The sequence below is a fragment of the Euphorbia lathyris genome, chromosome 5 (genome assembly GCF_963576675.1).
Source record: "Euphorbia lathyris chromosome 5, ddEupLath1.1, whole genome shotgun sequence".
Classification (NCBI taxonomy): domain Eukaryota; kingdom Viridiplantae; phylum Streptophyta; class Magnoliopsida; order Malpighiales; family Euphorbiaceae; genus Euphorbia; species Euphorbia lathyris.
The window spans coordinates 2,656,453-2,674,920 of NC_088914.1; the positions used below are offsets into that span (position 1 = coordinate 2,656,453).

Sequence of the window (18,468 nt, forward strand, 5' to 3'; positions counted from 1 at the left end):
AAATTCTTTTCAGAAGTTAAGAAATATTTTTGGGAAGATCCATTCTTGTTCAAAACATGCGGAGATGGAATACTTAGGAGATGTGTTAGTGAGTTTGAACATGACTCTATAATGTTAGAATGTCATGCTAGCGCTTACGGAGGTCATAATAGCGTAAGAAAAACAGCAGCTAGAATACTTGAATGCGGATTCTTTTGGCCTACTCTGTTTAAAGATGTCCGTTCATTTATTATCCGCTGTGATAAATGTCAAAGAACAGGGAATATAGGAAGGAAAGATGAGATGCCTCTTACGAACATATTGGAAGTTGAAATCTTCGACGTATGGGGAATTGATTTCATGGGTCCTTTTCCTCCTTCTTTTGGCAAAAATTATATATTAGTAGCCGTAGATTATGTTTCAAAGTGGGTTGAAGCAATTGCAACCCCGACAAATGATTCTAAAGTAGTTGTTAAGTTTTTAAATTCAATATTCTGTCGATTTGGAGTTCCTAGAGTTATGGTAAGCGACGGTGGTACTCATTTCGTAAATAGAGCTTTTGAGTCACTTATGAAAAAATACGGAGTACACCATCGTATCTCTACACCGTACCATCCTCAAACGAATGGTCAAGCAGAAATTTCAAATAGAGAACTCAAATGGATACTTGAGAAAACAGTTTCGTCTTCTAGAAGAGACTGGGCACATAAACTTAACGATTCTTTATGGGCATACCGTACTGCATTTAAAACACCTATTGGGATGACACCTTATAGATTAGTCTATGGTAAAGCTTGTCATTTGCCGGTTGAATTAGAACATAAAGCATATTGGGCTATAAAAACCCTTAATTATGATTTGCAAAGCGCAGGGAAAAAGTGTTTGTTTGACTTAAACGAGTTGGATGAATTACGCTATTTGTCTTACGAAAATGCAAGAATTTATAAGGAGAAAATTAAAAAGTGGCATGATGCCAAAATCAAAATTAAAAACTTTAATGTTGGGGATATGGTCTTACTTTTTAATTCGAGATTAAAGTTATTCCAGGTAAGCTAAAATCTAGATGGGCTCGACCATTTTTGGTTGTTCAAACATTTGATTACGGAACATTAGAGCTAGAAAAGTCTAATGGCGACCGATTTAAGGTCAATGGAAATCGTTGCAAGATTTATTTTGACGGAACACCTATTCAAGCAATTGAATCCGTGGATAAATTTTATAAAAATTAATTTCTTTAGTTTTCATGTTTTTAATTTATAGCTTTTCTTATTTTATGTTCATAATTATTATTCTTTTTCTTTATAATTTATTTATTTTTCTTTTTAATTTATTTACTTTTATTTTTAATTTATTTTTTATTTTTATTATACTAATGAGTTTTTTTCACATTAAAATTTTAATTTAGTCATGTTTTGAAAATTTCATTAAGTGTTAAGTGTTATTGAAAAATTATATGCAGAAATCTCAGTTGAGATTTTCTATGTTCCAGGATTTGGAAATCTCAGTTGAGATTCCGAAAATCTCAGTTGAGATTTTCTGTCTTTTTACATTTGAAATAACTGTAAGGGATTACAGTCTTCTTTCTTTACAATTTTCTGTCAGTTGAATCGAAGAGGTATCACTTTGACACATATTTCTTTCTAACAGACACAACCTTTCACTTATAGGTCTTATATATTCCTGTAGGATCAGACTTCTTTCATTTCATTTCATCTTTCTGAATTTCTTTCTCAAATTCTCAAATCCTACAGACTTCATTTTCTTTTCTCTCACAGACATGACTAAGTCTTTGAAAAACGATCAAAAACACACTTCTTCTCAAAAAGGGAAAGTTGATATCTACGATCGATATGGTGCATGGTTTCCCATTTATAACCATGACGAGGGGAAACGCTTTCTGCAATTCAGATATGCTCAATTCTTTGGCATGATGTATTTGGACAAGTTTCTGAACGAAGAACTCGGGATAAGCGAAGACATTGATCGCTATCTGACTAATTTGAGTTGGTCCAAATTTGTTCATATGAAATTTCCTATTATTGGAAATTGGGTTCTGGAATTTTTCTCCACCGTTAGGTTCGTCAACAAGAGACGTGTTCGTCTCAGTTTTCGTTGTGAGGGGGAGGTATTCACTTTTGGATATCCAGAACTTCACAATTGGTTTGGATTTCCACCCCGAGACACAACTCAGCACCATCCTGGAAGGGATATGACTTCTAGAGATATATAGAGGATGCTAACAGGATTTTGGCGATTCAATCCACGTCTTGCCTTCAACAAATCCATTAATTCTAATTCCATGCTATATCTGCATAAGTTCCTCTGTCATAGCCTTTTTGGTCGAGTTAGTAGCAATGTTGTGAAAGATACTGATCTTTATGTGTTGGGCGACATTTTCCAAGGCAACTCAGTGAACTCCTCGAAGATTCTAATGGAGGGGTTAGTTGTTGCTTCCCGTTCGAAGAAACGGAAGATTGGGTTCGTCAACATCATTTGTGGAATCATATTAGGAGCCAAGGGAACCATTTCTGTTCCTTGGACTGATACAGAACCATTCCCGATTTTAGACTACGAGTTCTTGGAGAACGAGGGACTTGTCAAACGAGTTTTCCGTTCTGGTCCAACATTCCTTTCTGCACCAGAGAGGCAAGTCTTCATTCAAACGAAGATTAACAGGGCCAATGCATGTCGTCTGTCATCTACTTAGGGATATATTTTATGCGTTTCTGTCTGTTGTTTTTAATATATATATATGAGTGTTTGTTTGTAATTTATGTTTCTATAATATTTCTATATAAATGTATATTATGGTATTGTTTAAAAATGATAAATAAAAGTGCATTGATTCCTTAGTTTATTTCTTTTATTTAAGGAACAACCTTTGGTTTTCCTTTAATTTAATGTTTCAGTTTTGTTTATCTCAGTTTCAGGGATTAATGTTCACATTAATGGCACTTAATTTTAAGAGGAATTGGTTTAGAAGTGTTAAAATCATCAAAAACAGTCCCAATTTTACCAAGATTTTTCAAAAATCTCAGTTGAGATTTCGAATTCTCAGTTGAGACAGCGGAGGAAAACTTTTTAAGCAAAATTTCGCCCCTCTCCCTACTTGCTGTCGCGACTGAGATTTTGAAAATCTCAGTCGCGACTTGCGACCTGCAGGTGCGGGATTGGGCGAAATTTCACCCTCTTTTCCTATTCCTACTCTATTTACTACCTATTCAACTATCCTAATCAATACCTATTACTTACACCTATTTATATCACCTATTTTTACACCAATCAATCATCTTTTCTCTTCCCAATACCAAGATTCACTCATCTTCCCCATAAATATTCACCCTATTCATCTTCTTCTTCCCCAATTCACCACCATTATCTTTTACTCTTACCTTCATCCTTTCATATTTTCTTCATATCATTCACCAATTTCACTAAAAAAAATATGCCTAGACAAAAGACCGTTGTAAACAAAGCCAAAGCCACCGAGATCACTCGATTACGGGTTCAATATGGAGCACCGTTCGATATTACGACGGAAGCCGAAGGACGCAAATATCACCGATTTTCTAATGTCCTAATAGAGTTCGTCGACATGCTTTTTCTTGACTCCGACACGGTAAATACTCTTTCTTTTACAGAGCGTATTGATGAATTTCTTACCGTTCTTGGTTGGAAACGATTTGCTAGTATGCGTTTTCCTAGTCTTAAAACGCATATTATTGAGTTTTTGGTTACTCTAACCTATGACAAGAAGAAAGGAGTTATCTCTTTTCGGAGTGATGGAGTTCGTTATGATGTTGGGTATGCGGCCATGAACCGTTGGTTTGGTTTTCCTACTCGAAATTTTTATTCAAAACCAAAGCCTTTTGATTCACACACGGTTTGGAATTCTTTAACCGGTTTAGATGTTTTTAGTCCAAAGAATACATCTAGTGAGCTACTTAAGGATGATTGTATCTTCTTCTTTCACAAGTTTTTATCATTTTCCTTATTTGGTCGGGTTGAAAGTTCAAAAGTGCAAGTTCGTGATTTGGTTGTGTTTGATGCTATTTTTAAGGGTTTGACAATTGATAGTATTGAGATGATATTTACTAATTTAGTTCGAGCTTCCAAGTCCCGCAATAAGCAAGTGCCTATGGGTAATTTAATTACCGGCATTGTTTTGGGCGCTCGAGGTGAATTAGCGGATTATCAAAATATGCCTCATGTTGGTTTACCTTCCTTGGATCTCACGGCACTTCAAAGGGCCAGTTTATTGAAGAAATTGGGACCGCCCGCCTTTATCTCTTATGCGGATCGCACAAGACGTGTTTTTGCTACCATGAGTAGGTTAGCCTCGGGTTCTCAAGGTTTAGGTGCCCAAGATGATGATGAGGAGGAGGAGGAGAATGTTGATGTTAATGCCACCGAGCAAGCGAATGTGGAACCAAATGAAGAAGAACAAGTTGGATGGCAACGTGTTTTGACACAAATGAACGAGCATAACCGTCACATGAATTTACGGTTAGATGAAGTCGTTCCCAACAATGCCGAAATGAGTTCAAGGATCACTACGTTGAGTCGTGAGCACAAATTTACTCGTCGCCGGTTACTCTCTTTCTTCCGACGGCAATGAGTTGAGACTACGCCTTCTCCACCACCTTCACCTTGATAGGTTTTATCCTTTCTCTCTTTAACTCATTTTCGTTATTTTTATGACTTGTTCAATTTGGTACAATATTTAAAATTATGTTTGGTACAATTTTCTTTATTATTATGTTTGAATGTTATGGTATTCTATTTTTCAATTCTAATTTGTATGATTTAATTTCGTACTATTTTTCGTGTTTTATCGCTTTTTGCACCAATGAGGACATGGTCCAAATTAAGTGTGGGAGGAGATATTTCATATTCATTTTATTTTTAAGTACGAATGAATGCCACGAATGAGAATGAATGCTATTTATTTAAGTATAAATGCATGTTGTTATTCAATTTTAAGTAAAGTATAATATGCAACATTTTTCAAAAACAAATGCAACATTTTTGCTTATAAAGTGCAACACTTTTCAAAAATAATAGAAATTTTTCATAAACATATATTTTTGTTAAGTATATATTTTATATGTTTTCAAACAATTTAACTTTCAAAATAATGTTAAAGCATATTTTAAGGTTATCATTATTGATAGAAATAATATTTCTATATGGGCTATATTTTTACAAATATTTTTACAAATCTCCGATACGATTTTATCAAAAAAAACGTCTCGAGTAAATGTATATAAGTAAAATTTCTTTAGTTTTAAATCTCTATTTTATATCATGAATTCATGATAAATATAAATCTTATTTTCAATTTTCAATTAGGTTTATAGGCATAAATCGAACTAACAAATTTAGCTTTTTAGCTCGATATTATTTTTCGTCTTACATTAAAAACCAATTGAAGTTTTTAAGGAAACTTTAGCCATAATACATGTTGAATTTCAAGTCAATATAGGATGAATGTGCTATTTTTCTTTCCCAATTTTATTTTCATATTAATTAAATCAAGTAGTCGTATTCTTAACTTTTGGCCACGATTGAGACCAACCTTATCACAATCGAGGTATGAAAGGGAAGAACATTAAGTACCGCTTACTTTTGGCCACGATTGCGACCACCCTGATCACGGTCGAGGTATGAAAGGAACGTTAGAAATTAAAGCAAAATTAAACGTGTTTAAAGTTTTAAGTAACGATTGCGTCCACCCATGGCATGGTCGGTACCTCTTAAACGAACACGAAAGAAAATTAATGCGTATAAAGTTACGATCGAGACCACCCTTATCTTGGGCGTAACTAAGCAAATATATTAAACCTAAATCCTTAATAAATCCATATTTGTAATAGTTTAGGTTTGGGAAAGGAAATTTTGTGCTTAGAAATGCCTTGAGACGAAAGATTCGGAAACATGCGTGCTTACACCGTCCCGAATACTTCAATATAAAAATTGAGATACAAGACGAGTGATATATCTCTTTTCTACTAGCTAGTTTGATACTTTGCGTATAAATTTACCATGAAAGTTTATCTTTCGGTTTAACTAATTTCAAGAAGGAATATATGGATATATGTTCTATTTATAAAGAGATTGATTAAAGAATAAATTCAGTGAAATTTTGCTCGGGACTAGCAAAAGCTTAAGTGTGGGAGTTTGTTAAGCCCAAAATATACCTAAAATATCTTATATAAATACGTTAAATTTACATTAAAATCGTGTTAATTATATTCATTTGGAATACTTTTACGTCTTTATTTACTTCTTTGATGCAAGGTACTTAATTATTTGGTTAAATCCAAATAGGAGCGAAAACGAAGCTAAAACGGAGCTAAAATGGAGGAAAAACCTTAAAAACGTACCGAGAATGCATATCAGCCAGAAGAACGCTCGAGGAGGACGAAAAGCAGTCAAGAGACGGGGAAACATCTCTCTATCGCGACTGAGATTTTGAGAATCTCAGTCGCGACTTACGGAGGTCAGCTCGGGAGAAAAACGAAGTTTTTAACTCGCCCCTATACCCCCTGTCGCGACTGAGATTTTCAGAATCTCAGTCGCGACAGCGAACCCTTCTGCACACAAAACACATGTTTAAATCGGAAAAACGCGTCTGTTCGTTCGGATAAAAGCAACCCTTCACCAGCAGACACGACCCATCATTTACAACCCTTCAACAACTATAAATAAGTGATCCATTTCAGAATTGAGGAGGTTGGAAAAGTTAGAGAAATTAGAGAAGAAAGTTATTATGTTGAGTTTCTGACTCGGAAATGAGTCAGAAAGTTAGATTTCATTTCTGTGTAAACAATCGTGCTGTACACGAATTGTTATTAGATTAGTTATAAAAACAGTATTAGTTTAGTTTTCATTCTGATAGTGGACGAGATCAGTCTCTATTCCAAAGATCCAGCGAGAAGGATTGACGGCTGAAGCGTATAAGGTTTGACGAACCTACGGAGTTTGAGAGAAAGATTGACGACCCGGATCTCAAAGTTTTCGTTACAATGCTATCCAAGTTTCTACTTCTCTGTTAACTTGTGAAAAATTCACATTTCATTAATGATATACTTATTTATTCAATACATTCTTAATGTTGTTATTTTGATATTGTTCTGACAAAATGATTTTCAAAATGATAAACTGGTGTTTTTATTAAAACGTTCTATTCCATCTTGTTCATATAAAAACTTTGTTGAACACTTGACAGATTTAGTTTTTATGGATGACATGATCGCTGATCGCGGCTTATCAGACATAAAATACTAGTTTGATTAAGGTAGGAATCACCTCAAGATCAGGGGGATTTCTACGGTTCAAAACCATTTAATTGAATAAATCACTATATTGTTACATGTCCATAATCTTACAAAGTTAAAGTTGCTTTCTTTGCTTTATGAAAATAAGTTTTATACCTTCTATTTTTTCCAATTACGGAAGTATCTGTCTTGTAATCAAAATCCCAAGACAGAATTGTTCTCTAAACTCGATATAATACTTCTATCTAATCCTAATTTACCAAAACCAATTCCATCAACTAAACGTATTTCTTTTATTAAACCTAAACATGAGATTAAAACCGAATTAAATAAAGTTTTAGTTAAAAAGCGTTCCCTGTGGGTTCGATATCTTTTATTACTACAAGCGTATACCGTGCACTTGCGGAAATCGCTCAACACCTAGTAATTAGTTCCAAGGGGGGGTTAGGAACTAATATAACTTTTTCACGTTTAATTAAGCTGACTAGAAGTTATTTTGAGTGTTTATTAACTCAGCTTATGGTCAGCTTGGTGAGATATGTTTCAAGACAGCTTTAGTCAGATGTTGACTAAAGTTGTTTTCTTATGAGTTGAGAATTGACACTCTTGGAGGTCAGCTTCTAACTCAGCACCACTTATTTACTCAAGGTCAGCTTAGGCAATTTATATGCTGAGTAAATATAGCAAAAAACACATGCAATATAAGAGAGAGTTCAGAGATTACTCAGTATCACTTATCCTGGTTCGGCCTCTCTGCCTACGTCTAGTCCCCAGAGTGCTCCGGGCTTTTTGAATCCAATACTGAGCTCTTTAACGGTAGAGCACAAACCGATTACAAGGCAGTTGAATATGCAAGAGTACCTTCCTCTATTCGTCTACTCAACTCCTACTAAGTGCTACAACCCAGCACCTAGATTTCTCTACCACTGAGTGCTTACAACCAAACACTCAGCTTAACACTCTCAATATTCCTATTGATTGCAAACTTGTTCTTCTTTAACTAAAGAACACTTTAGACGATTACACAATAATCAATCTAGCATTTACACATAGAATAAATAATTTGGTGTAAGATCCTTTTTGTAATTGAGTGCTTTCAAGATCTTCTCTCTTTTATTTTTCTTTTGATGCTTCGGTGATAATCCAAGGTTCTTCATTGTCCTTTTATAGAAGGAAATTGCAGATTTGGATCGTTTGAATTGTTGTTACCGTTAACACCAAAACGGCTCTTTTGGGGGACAGATTCTGGTCAGCTTCAGTCTGTTCCGCCATTCCCTTCCTCTGATTTCTCCAGGCGTCAGGTTTGTCTTCTTGCGTCTGGCTTGTCTTTTTGTGCCAGTTGTCTTTTACCAATAATCCAATGACCCATGTCTCTCGAAATTAGTCTTCTGTGTATCTTCGAGGTTCCAATTATTGGTGCAGAAGATTGGCAGACTTTGTCCTTTAGTGAACGGATCCTTCATGCTGTCCTGACTGTCACTCAGCTTCATTCGTTATCTTCGGATGTTTAACTTCTATACTGAGTTCCTTCGTGGTCAGCTCCGTTCTGGTTATACGCTTCTGAAGGAGTCTTCTAATTTAGTCAGCTTCGCGCTGGCAACTTTTTTAGAAGAGATCTTTTGATACTGAGTTCTACTCCACTCAGCTTTCATTCTGTGATGCTGAGTTCCGTTTCACTCAGCTTCGCTTGTGATGACTTCTGTCCTGTTTTGCTTTATATATATTTTGCACTCAATATTGAACAAACATATTAGTACAATCAAAGCATTTAAATTTAATTGCCTCTTAATCATGGATGATTTTATCAAATCAAAATCTTGTGGAAAGGTGTTTCAACAAGTTCATCCCTATACAGGAAGGAAAATCATCTCCCTTGCAGCCCAGTACACCGCCTTCCAGAAAGGGATGTTACGTATTCAACCATCTATAGAAAAAATTAATCGTGTTAGGTAGGGAAAAAGACGATTTTGGCTTCGCAAAATGAAGATTAGCGAAGTATGCGAATGTAAATGTGCAAGGGAAGAGGTGATTACTCTGCATATCGATGCTTTCGTAAAGTCTGCGAGGTCTGAAACGTGACTATCTACGTGGCATATCGATGCTTTCACGAAGTCTGCGAGGTCTGAAACGTGAGGATCTAGTCGCAGACTTCACGAAATAATCGATTCGCGAGCTAGATCCATACGTTTCAGACTCTTTCTCTTCGCATATCTTCGCGAAATCATCGATTAACAAAGTAGATCGTCACTTTCCAGGCTCGTTCTCTTCGCAAAGCTTAGCGAAACCATCGATTGCGAAGTGAATTCATGAAAAAACGTAGAAAAAAAAATAGATACTTACATTTTTCGCCCCTTTCACCCCCAAAAGCGACAATAACAATATGATAACATGGGAAGAACGAAGGAAATAACGTAGAAAAACCATTTCTTTGATGGTAACAAGAAGAAAGAAACCAAGCAACGAACATGAAGATGAAAAACCATGGCTTCATTTTCTAGGGTTGAGAAGTTGCAGAATCAAGAGATGAAGAGAGGAAAAAGAGAAATTCATTGTGATTTTGACTAAATGGTGCAAATTTCGTGCAATTTAAAGGAAGAAAGGAAGATCAAAAGTCTTGAAATCATTAATGCAGGAGCAACTTTTCACATAACCAAGGAGATAGGGGGAGCGACGATTCGCGAGTGTGGGAGTGGGAAGGTTAGGGGTATTATGGGAAAGTCACACAAAATTAGTCTAGATATGTAGTAGGTTGAGTAAATGGGTTAAATATGTAAATGGGCCTCCCATTTGACCCAGTTTTGTAATTTTCCCTAGTTTTTTTAAGGTGGTTTATTAGTTTACTTGGTTACCCTACCTTTACTTTCTCTCATCTTTTTCCCAATAACTTGCCACATCACCCTGATACTTCCTAACTTCACTTCCACTAACTTGTCACGTCATCTAAACTACTTGATTTATTGTTTTTCCATAGAATTTGTATTCCACAATTAGTGGAATAGCGATTCTTTAATTTAACCTAAAAATAACTATGTCATACTCCCACCTCCATTCTGAAACATATGTCGTGAATATGAAAATTTATAAATTATAAGTCATTAAATAAGGCTTAAAAAATAATATTACCTTATCATCTCATCGTTAATGACTAGTTCTCATACAATACTCACTCACTTCTCATTAATTACAATGCAATTGAAATAGACAAATATGTAAAGTGACACAATCTTCTCTCTATTCTCACCCAATATTTTCTAATAAACTTTCAATATTTTGGAAAGATGCATTATAATTTGGAATTTTTCTTTCTCTCTTAAACGACATGTAATTAAGAATGGATGGAGTAACTAATATCCCATCAAAATATATATCATAACTAATGTTTTCTTTGAAAAACAGTACAAATGTGGAAATTGGTAAAACTAGGAAAAACGTAAAAATGGTAAAAATGTAAAAAAAAGAACGAAAAATTCGAAAAAATGAAAAAAAAACGAGAAAACGGTAAAAACGTAGAAAATGATAAATAAGAAACTTTTGCGTTTTAATCGCTTTTCATATTTTTCACATTTTATTGTTTTCATGTTTTTTTTTTCTTTTTACCGTTTTCACGTCTTTGTTTAAATAATTTACATTAAATATTTGAATAATTGATGGTAATAATTAAAATTTTAAAATAAATAAAAAATTACACTTGAGGATAATATGGTCAATTGAACTAAAAATTAGTTATCGTATTTTATCTCATTCCATCAACTAAACGGAATATGTATTCTTAAGGAATACTTATTTTATTCTCTTCTCTTTTATTCTATTCCTTGATAATTTTATTATATTTTATTCCATCCCACGAACCAAACATGAACCAAACGAAATTTAGAATAGCAGATAAGAATAAAAAATTGAAAATATATATTTAAGAAAAAAAAGTTAGACTTGCAAATGTGAGTGTTTAGAGGTGGAATTAGATTTTATTTTTGAATCCATTAGGTTAAAATTTGATTGGCATCGTTAGCAACTAGTTGATGTAATCAATTTTCTTTATATAGATAATCTAAGAGAGATAATTAGTATTAAAGTAGAACATTTATTAACAATAGTGTTCACCTAGATCCTGATTCACCGTTAGATTCAAGCTTATTAGAATCATATGATGGAGATTGGATCTAATCTAATGCAATGTTTGGTAAGATTTGATACGAAAAAGTATTATAATTTTATAATATGATATAGTAATAACGATATAATTCAAAACAAAAAATTATGCTAACACCCCAACTTAGAATTAAATGAGGTAGTAAATTCGTGGTTTTATAATCATGAAATTAAATTACAATAGAAAATCATACCATATAAAAATACAAAATACATTCTATTTAAATATGGTTTTTATGTAACCATACCAAATCACAAATATATATATTGAGAAAAAATTTCAAACCCAAGAAGGTTGAATTGTACAAAAAGATCGAGTAAAAAAAAATTATACAAAAAAATTGATTCAGAAAACTAATAAGATATGCAAGAAAAAAAACGTAAAATTATTATTATACTGTAAATAGAAATTAAAATAATCACAAAATTTGGACATGTGTAATATAAAAGGGTTAAGGTGCAAAAATACTCCTAACGTTTTGGACTAGGAGTAATTTTAACCCTAATGTTTAAAATTGTGCAATTTTACCCCTAACGTTAGAAGCTAAGAGTAATTTTACCCATAATGTTGATAAATTGGGTCAATTTCAGACACTTTTATAGAACATAGATATTTTCGTTCCTTATTATGCACCAATTGCATAATAATTCGTTCTAAAAAAAGGATTTCATGTTTTTTATAATTTAATAATAGAATTTGAGATTAATATTTATAAATTCGGTGAATTTTTTGAATTTTTTTTGTCTAATTCGTACAAAAAGACAATATATTTATTATTATTATTATTATTATTATTATTATTATTTTCACATCTCAACGTATGTTTGTGATTTTTTACTGATAAAATCACACACGTGTGAAATATAGATGACAAGATTCATGACCGAGAAGACAGTTTGATGGATTATTTCTCAAATTGATCCAATTTATGAACGTTAGGGTGTAAAATTGTTCTTGGCTTCTAACGTTAGGGATAAAATTGCATCATTTTAAACATTAAAGGTAAAATTGCTCATGACTTAAAACGTTAGGGGTATTTTTGCACCTTAACCCAATATAAAAAAGAAGGAAATGATGAATGAAAAACTATAGGAAGAGGAGATGTCATGAAAGTTTATTAGCTAGGATTTTAATTTTAATTTTAAATAAAGGTTGATGCCATAATTAATATTAAAATTAGAGTATAATAATTGATACTAATTAGTGGGATGTGTTGTGGGCCGTGGGCCCACTAACAAATATCCCTTCTTGTCTTCTAATTAAAAGATACCCCAATGAAACGAATCCAATCAAATAACCCAACGAAACTGTAGTACCATTATGTTATTAATAAAAATCAACATTCAAATCTAACCCTTTGCATTTCTTTTTTATTTCTTTCTCATATCAAAATATATTACAAGTTATATATGGCTTAAAGGTCAATTTGCCCCTATTTTATATATGGTAAATCAATTCTATCCGTAAATTTTTGATTTAATGATAAAATTTTAGAAAAGATTTCATCTCCAACAACTTGATATGCGAGAACTAATAGTGTTTTATACATCTATCACATCCTTGTCTTCTCTACCACCGTCTCAACAACTTCAAAGAAAGTCTTCGCCAACACAGCATTCCAATATTAGAAACAATGAGATTTTTCAATCAACTCTAAGAGACCAATCCATATATAAACTTATCGTGTATTGCATGAATAGGGATGCAAATGGGACGGGATGGGGGCGGAGAATGCATTTCCCGTCCCCATCCACACGAATTAGACATGGACAGATTTGTCCTATATCCCGTCCCACGGGGAATCACCATTTATATTTTAAAAAAATCTGTATATATATTTTTTCTCTTCTTCTTTCTAATTCTAGGCTTTCTTCGAAAGAATGTGAGAGATACTATGATAAAAACACTCTAACACATTAAATTTAAAAGCTTTGATGTATTTGTACTAATCTGTTTGTTCAATATTGAGTTATTCAATTTATAAGACATTAAGTTGTAAGGCCCAAAGGCCCACAAGAGAAAGTCCAGCCCAAGTCAACGGATGAAAGCCACACGGCCCAAGCAGATCAAAACACAGCTCAAGCTGAATGAAACGCAAGCCCAGCAAGGAGAAGGATCGAGAAGCCTTCGACCAAAAACTTCAAGACGAAGCTGCTGAGTTGTGCGACAAGGAAGTCAGGTCAGCGGATGACATGAACAAACTTGGAGACAAAGTATTTCTACTTTGGGTAAAGATCAGAAGACACGGAAAGCTGTCTAGAAGACTTTGTCAAAAATGCGGAAACATTCTGTCCAGCTTGATGAAAAGCTGCTGAGCACTGCCGTAGACAGAAGATACAAGAATTTGATTGGCCGAGGACACTGAGCACGTACTGAGTGAAAGCGACAGGAAGCCGTTTGCCTCCAACAGTTATTTCGAAATTTGAAATTACCGGTGCATCAAGTGTCACTATAAATAGGCCATTCAAACGCTTCATTCGATGCAGATCTTCATCAAGTTGAAACGCTGACCAAATTGATACTTGAAGTTCTGTATTAGAAAAGCAAAGAAAATCTTACACCAACTCCATTCTTTGTATAAAAGTCTAGAGTGATCTCATTCATCTAAAGTGTTCTTAGCAATTGTTGTTAGAACAGAAACACTTATCATTTCTAAAAGTATAGAAAGGAGAAGCTGAGTACTCGGACATAGTACTCAGCGGTAGAAATATGATTGAGTAGAGGAATAGAGGAATGTACTCTTGTATACTCAGTTGCTATTGTAAAAGGTTTTGTGCTCTACCTTTAAAGAGCTCAGTAGAGGATTCTAAAAAGCTCGGAAGGAATTCCGAGAACTGGACGTAGGCGGAGAGGCCGAACCAGGATACGTCTGCTGAGTAATATCTTTCTAACCCTTATCTCCTTAACATATTGCTTGCTATAATACTGCCTAGTTAAACACTAAAAAGAACACAAGCTGAGTTGAGTGAACTGTGAAGTTGAGTTCAGGAATAGACTCAAGTGCTATCTCCTGACTCAAGGTTAGATTCATACTTAGTCACCTGTTGACTAAGCTTGCGTCTAAAACTTACTCATTACCACTGTGCTAATAGACTTTGAAAAAGTCTAAGTTCTAAATATAAGTCAGCCTAACGTGAAAATTTTTAAATAGTTCCTAACCCCCCCCCCCCCCTTTGGAACCAATATTGTCACGTTACATGAGACCATCAAGTGGTATCAGAGCTTAACAGCTCACTGAACAAGATATAACTATCTTGAGCTGATCCCCACAATGGCTGAGAACATCACTCGTTTCCTCCCAGGAAATCAGACAACACAGTTTTTCCTGAGAGACTGTCCATTACTAGGCCTCCTCTGTTCTTCGGGTCTAACTACACCTTTTGGAAGAACAGAATGAAAAACTTTATTCAGACAACAAATATGAGTGCATGGCTTTTTATAGTCCAAGGCCCATTTGTTCCTGTTGAAACTATTGATGGCCAAACGCTTGTCAAAGCTGAGGCTAAGTGGTTAGAGGATGACCTCGAGAAGCTACAAAATCACGTTTCGGCTATAAACATGCTTCACTGTGCGTTAGATGCTGCAGAATACAATAAAATCTCAGGTTGCGAGTCAGCACAGGAGATTTGGAAGAAGCTGGAAGTCACCTATGAAGGAACCAGCAAGGTCAGGGAATCCAAGGTGAACCAGCACATGAGGCTGTACGAGCTGTTCGAGATGAATGATGGTGAAGGAATCTCTGACATGAACTCAAGGTTCACCAACATTATCAACGAACTCAAGACTCTCGGCAAGAACTTCACCGAGGAAGAGCAAGTGAAGAAAATACTGAGGAGTCTTCCCCAAAGCTGGCAAGCAAAGAAGACAGTCGTTGAGGAAGCCCAAGACCTGACCACCTACAAATACGATGAGCTCATTGGATCTCTGCTGACCCATTAGATCTCAATGAAGAACTTTGAGGTGAAGGAGAAAGCTGAGGACAAGAAGCAAAAGTCTCTTATCATGAAAGCTGACTCCATTGACTGTGACTCATCTGACGATGAAGAAATGGCCATGTTCACAAGAAAGATGAAGAAGCTGTTTCGCAAGAATGACAAGTACAGCAAAAAGCCATTCAAGAAGAATGACAAATATAAAGCTGAGTCAAGCGACAATAAATACAAGAAGGAAAGCTCAAAGCCCATCATATGCTTTGAATGTCATCAAACTGGCCATATAAAGTCAAGCTTTCCTAACTTGAAGAAGGACAAGAAGAGTAGTAGAAAGGCAATGGTGGCCACTTGGAGAGATATCGATGAATCATCCTCATCAAAAGCTGATGCCACTGAGTCAGCGAACATCTGCTTCATGGCTGATGAGTTTGCTGACCCCTGCCCTTCTGAGCAAGCTGACCCCTCATGTGCATCTGATAATGAGGAACAATCAACTGAGGTAATGACTCTACCCCTGCTCAGAAATGAAATGATTAATGCCCTGAGTGATCTCTACACACTTGTCAAAAAGTGTAACAAGAAAGTACAAGCACTCAGCATGCGATGTGATGAGATTGAGGAGATCAACTCAGTGACCTTCGTCATCTCCTCCAAGACAATACTAGGCAAGATGAAAATTTACAAATCATGCACAAGTATGTCATTGAGGTCCAATCAGATTCTAAGAAACTGAGGAAGGACATCACATCTATTCAGAACCAGCTGAAGGTTCCGAATAAGAAAAGTTTCCATCAGTACGCTGAGTACTCAGGTACTAGTCAGCGGAAATGGACTCCCCAGCGAAACATCCAATGTGACTTTTGTGGGAAGAAAGGCCACACTACCAAGGTGTGTTGGCATGTGTCGCGCCCGTGCCCGCGGTTCGCGAACTTTATATCTTCGAGGTGGCTCCCGCTCTACTGGTTTATCAACGGTGCTGGATAGTCCCTCCAAGGAGACTATCGTCGGGTTTTCGAGTCGCCACCAATCAGTTTGACGGTCTGATTGGACACCGATTTGATTCCGAATTGACCCATTCGGGTAAGTTCGGACAAGGTAATGGTCTGCGATGATTCTAAGCTCGGTTTCCGGTTACGTATAGGGAAGAGACGTAATCTCACCCTACCCCGCCCGATAAATCGGTACTGTTGTACTTCCAAATGCTTGCTCTATGTGCTTGTGTCTATGATTGCTTTAAAGATATCAATTGTATCAATTCAAGCCTTTGACGATATTCGTAAGGTTGTGGTCATACGACCGTGATAGAATCGTTATCCAACGATCAAAATTGATAGAGGAACCCGTTAATTATTTTTATATATTGATTAGATATAGTTTAAAATATTAACATATTTTTAAAGATATTAATTATTTATTGTTTATTTATTTGGATCACTATTCAATGATCGAGGTAATATATTCGTCATATGACCGCTATTCAGCGATCAAAACTTGATAAAGGAAGTTGTATATTATTAATGTTTGTTGATGAAAACATAGTTTTAATGGGATTGACAAGGGAAATTTATTATATTTATTAAAACACGATGAGATACGATTTACTAATTATTTATATGAATCACTATTCAGTGATCCAGATACAGATCACTATTCAGTGATCGGGATAGTTGTTTAATAAAAGGATAAATTAGTACAATGATTAAATTGCACCAAAAGTAGAAATCACTAGCTAATTAACCTAAATGGCTTAAATGAACCAAATTAAGAATTATAAATTAAACCTAACTAAATTATTTATCATTGGGTTATTAAAGGGAATGGGTTAAGTTAAAACTTAAATAAATTAAAGGGAAAATTACACAGAAATTCATCTTTTAAAAACTATTTACAACTATATCAAGTTATAATTTTGGATTATATCAAATTAGTAAAATCAGAACTTTTAATATATTGTAAGGATTAAAATTTATAAATTAGAAGTCTAAAATATATTTTCTAGGGTTTATAATTTATGAATTGGAGTCTAATTTTTTTAAATTATAGTGTAAAATCATAATATGTAGAGAATAATAACATATTAAGAATTAAGTTTAGTGATACGACTTAGTTATAATATTACACTTAATTATGATATTCATGTATTTGACCCTAAATTAAAAATAGAAATGTTGATGTGTATGGAAATAAAGAGAAATTACGGAGGCCCACTTAAGTTAATAAAAACCCAGGATCCATTTTAGGTGAAATGGAGGGTATATAGATTATTAGAGTTTTAAATTTGGATTTAGGGTTACAAACCATGGCCGCCTCCCAGCAGCCTCCATCTCCATCCTTCCTTTTCTCTTAACCGGCATAGGTGAGAAATCAGACCTTTAGCCCTTGTTTGGGAGAAGGTTAATGGGAGTAAATGGGAGTAATGGAAGGTTAAGTATTAAGTTAACCTTGTTTGGGAGTTATTTTTTGAGAGTAAATGGTGGTTAATGGGGTTAAATCTTTACTTCCTCTAACCTCCAAACTCTAACCTCCAAATTGGGGGTTAATGGGAGTAATCGTAAACTTTTTTAAAATTTCTTACCTCTGGAGAGTAAATTTAAAATTCCTTCCCCTCCAAATTTAAACTCCCAAATAAAGTTAAACATTTAACCTTATTTACATCCTATAAACTCCCAAACAAGGTTAATTTTTAACTTTCCATTCCATCACCTCCCTTCACTTTCCATTACCTCCTTTAACTCCCACCTCCATTAACCTCCAAACTCCCAAACAAAGGTTTACTCATGAATATCCACCGTCCACTTCCGTTTGATGTCGAACTCATCTCCAACGACGGCGATTCAGTTTTCTTCTCACCTCCTTCTCCCTCCATCATTGACCTCCCTGTTCTCACAGCCTCAGTCTTTCTTTTTCTCTCTTCTTCTAGGCCCCTGAACTGAAGCAGTCGCACCGTCTGTTCCGTTTTATCCGCAGTAGCCGCACCGTCGTTCTGAAGTAGCCACACCGTCTGTTCCGCCATTCGTTCTCCTCTGCTACTCGAGTCGTCCGGCGTTTGTTCGTCTTGCTCGTCCGCCGTTTAACGTTTGACCTTGGTCCGCCGTTACCGTTCGCCTGTTCGAGTTGTCTGGCTCCA

General features: G+C 35.0%; 1 pseudogene; it reads left to right on the plus strand.

Moving 5' to 3' along the window:
* The first annotated feature begins 393 nt into the window (after positions 1 to 393).
* LOC136229429 (uncharacterized) overlaps positions 394 to 18,468 on the plus strand; it is a 113,669-nt pseudogene continuing 95,594 nt past the window's right edge.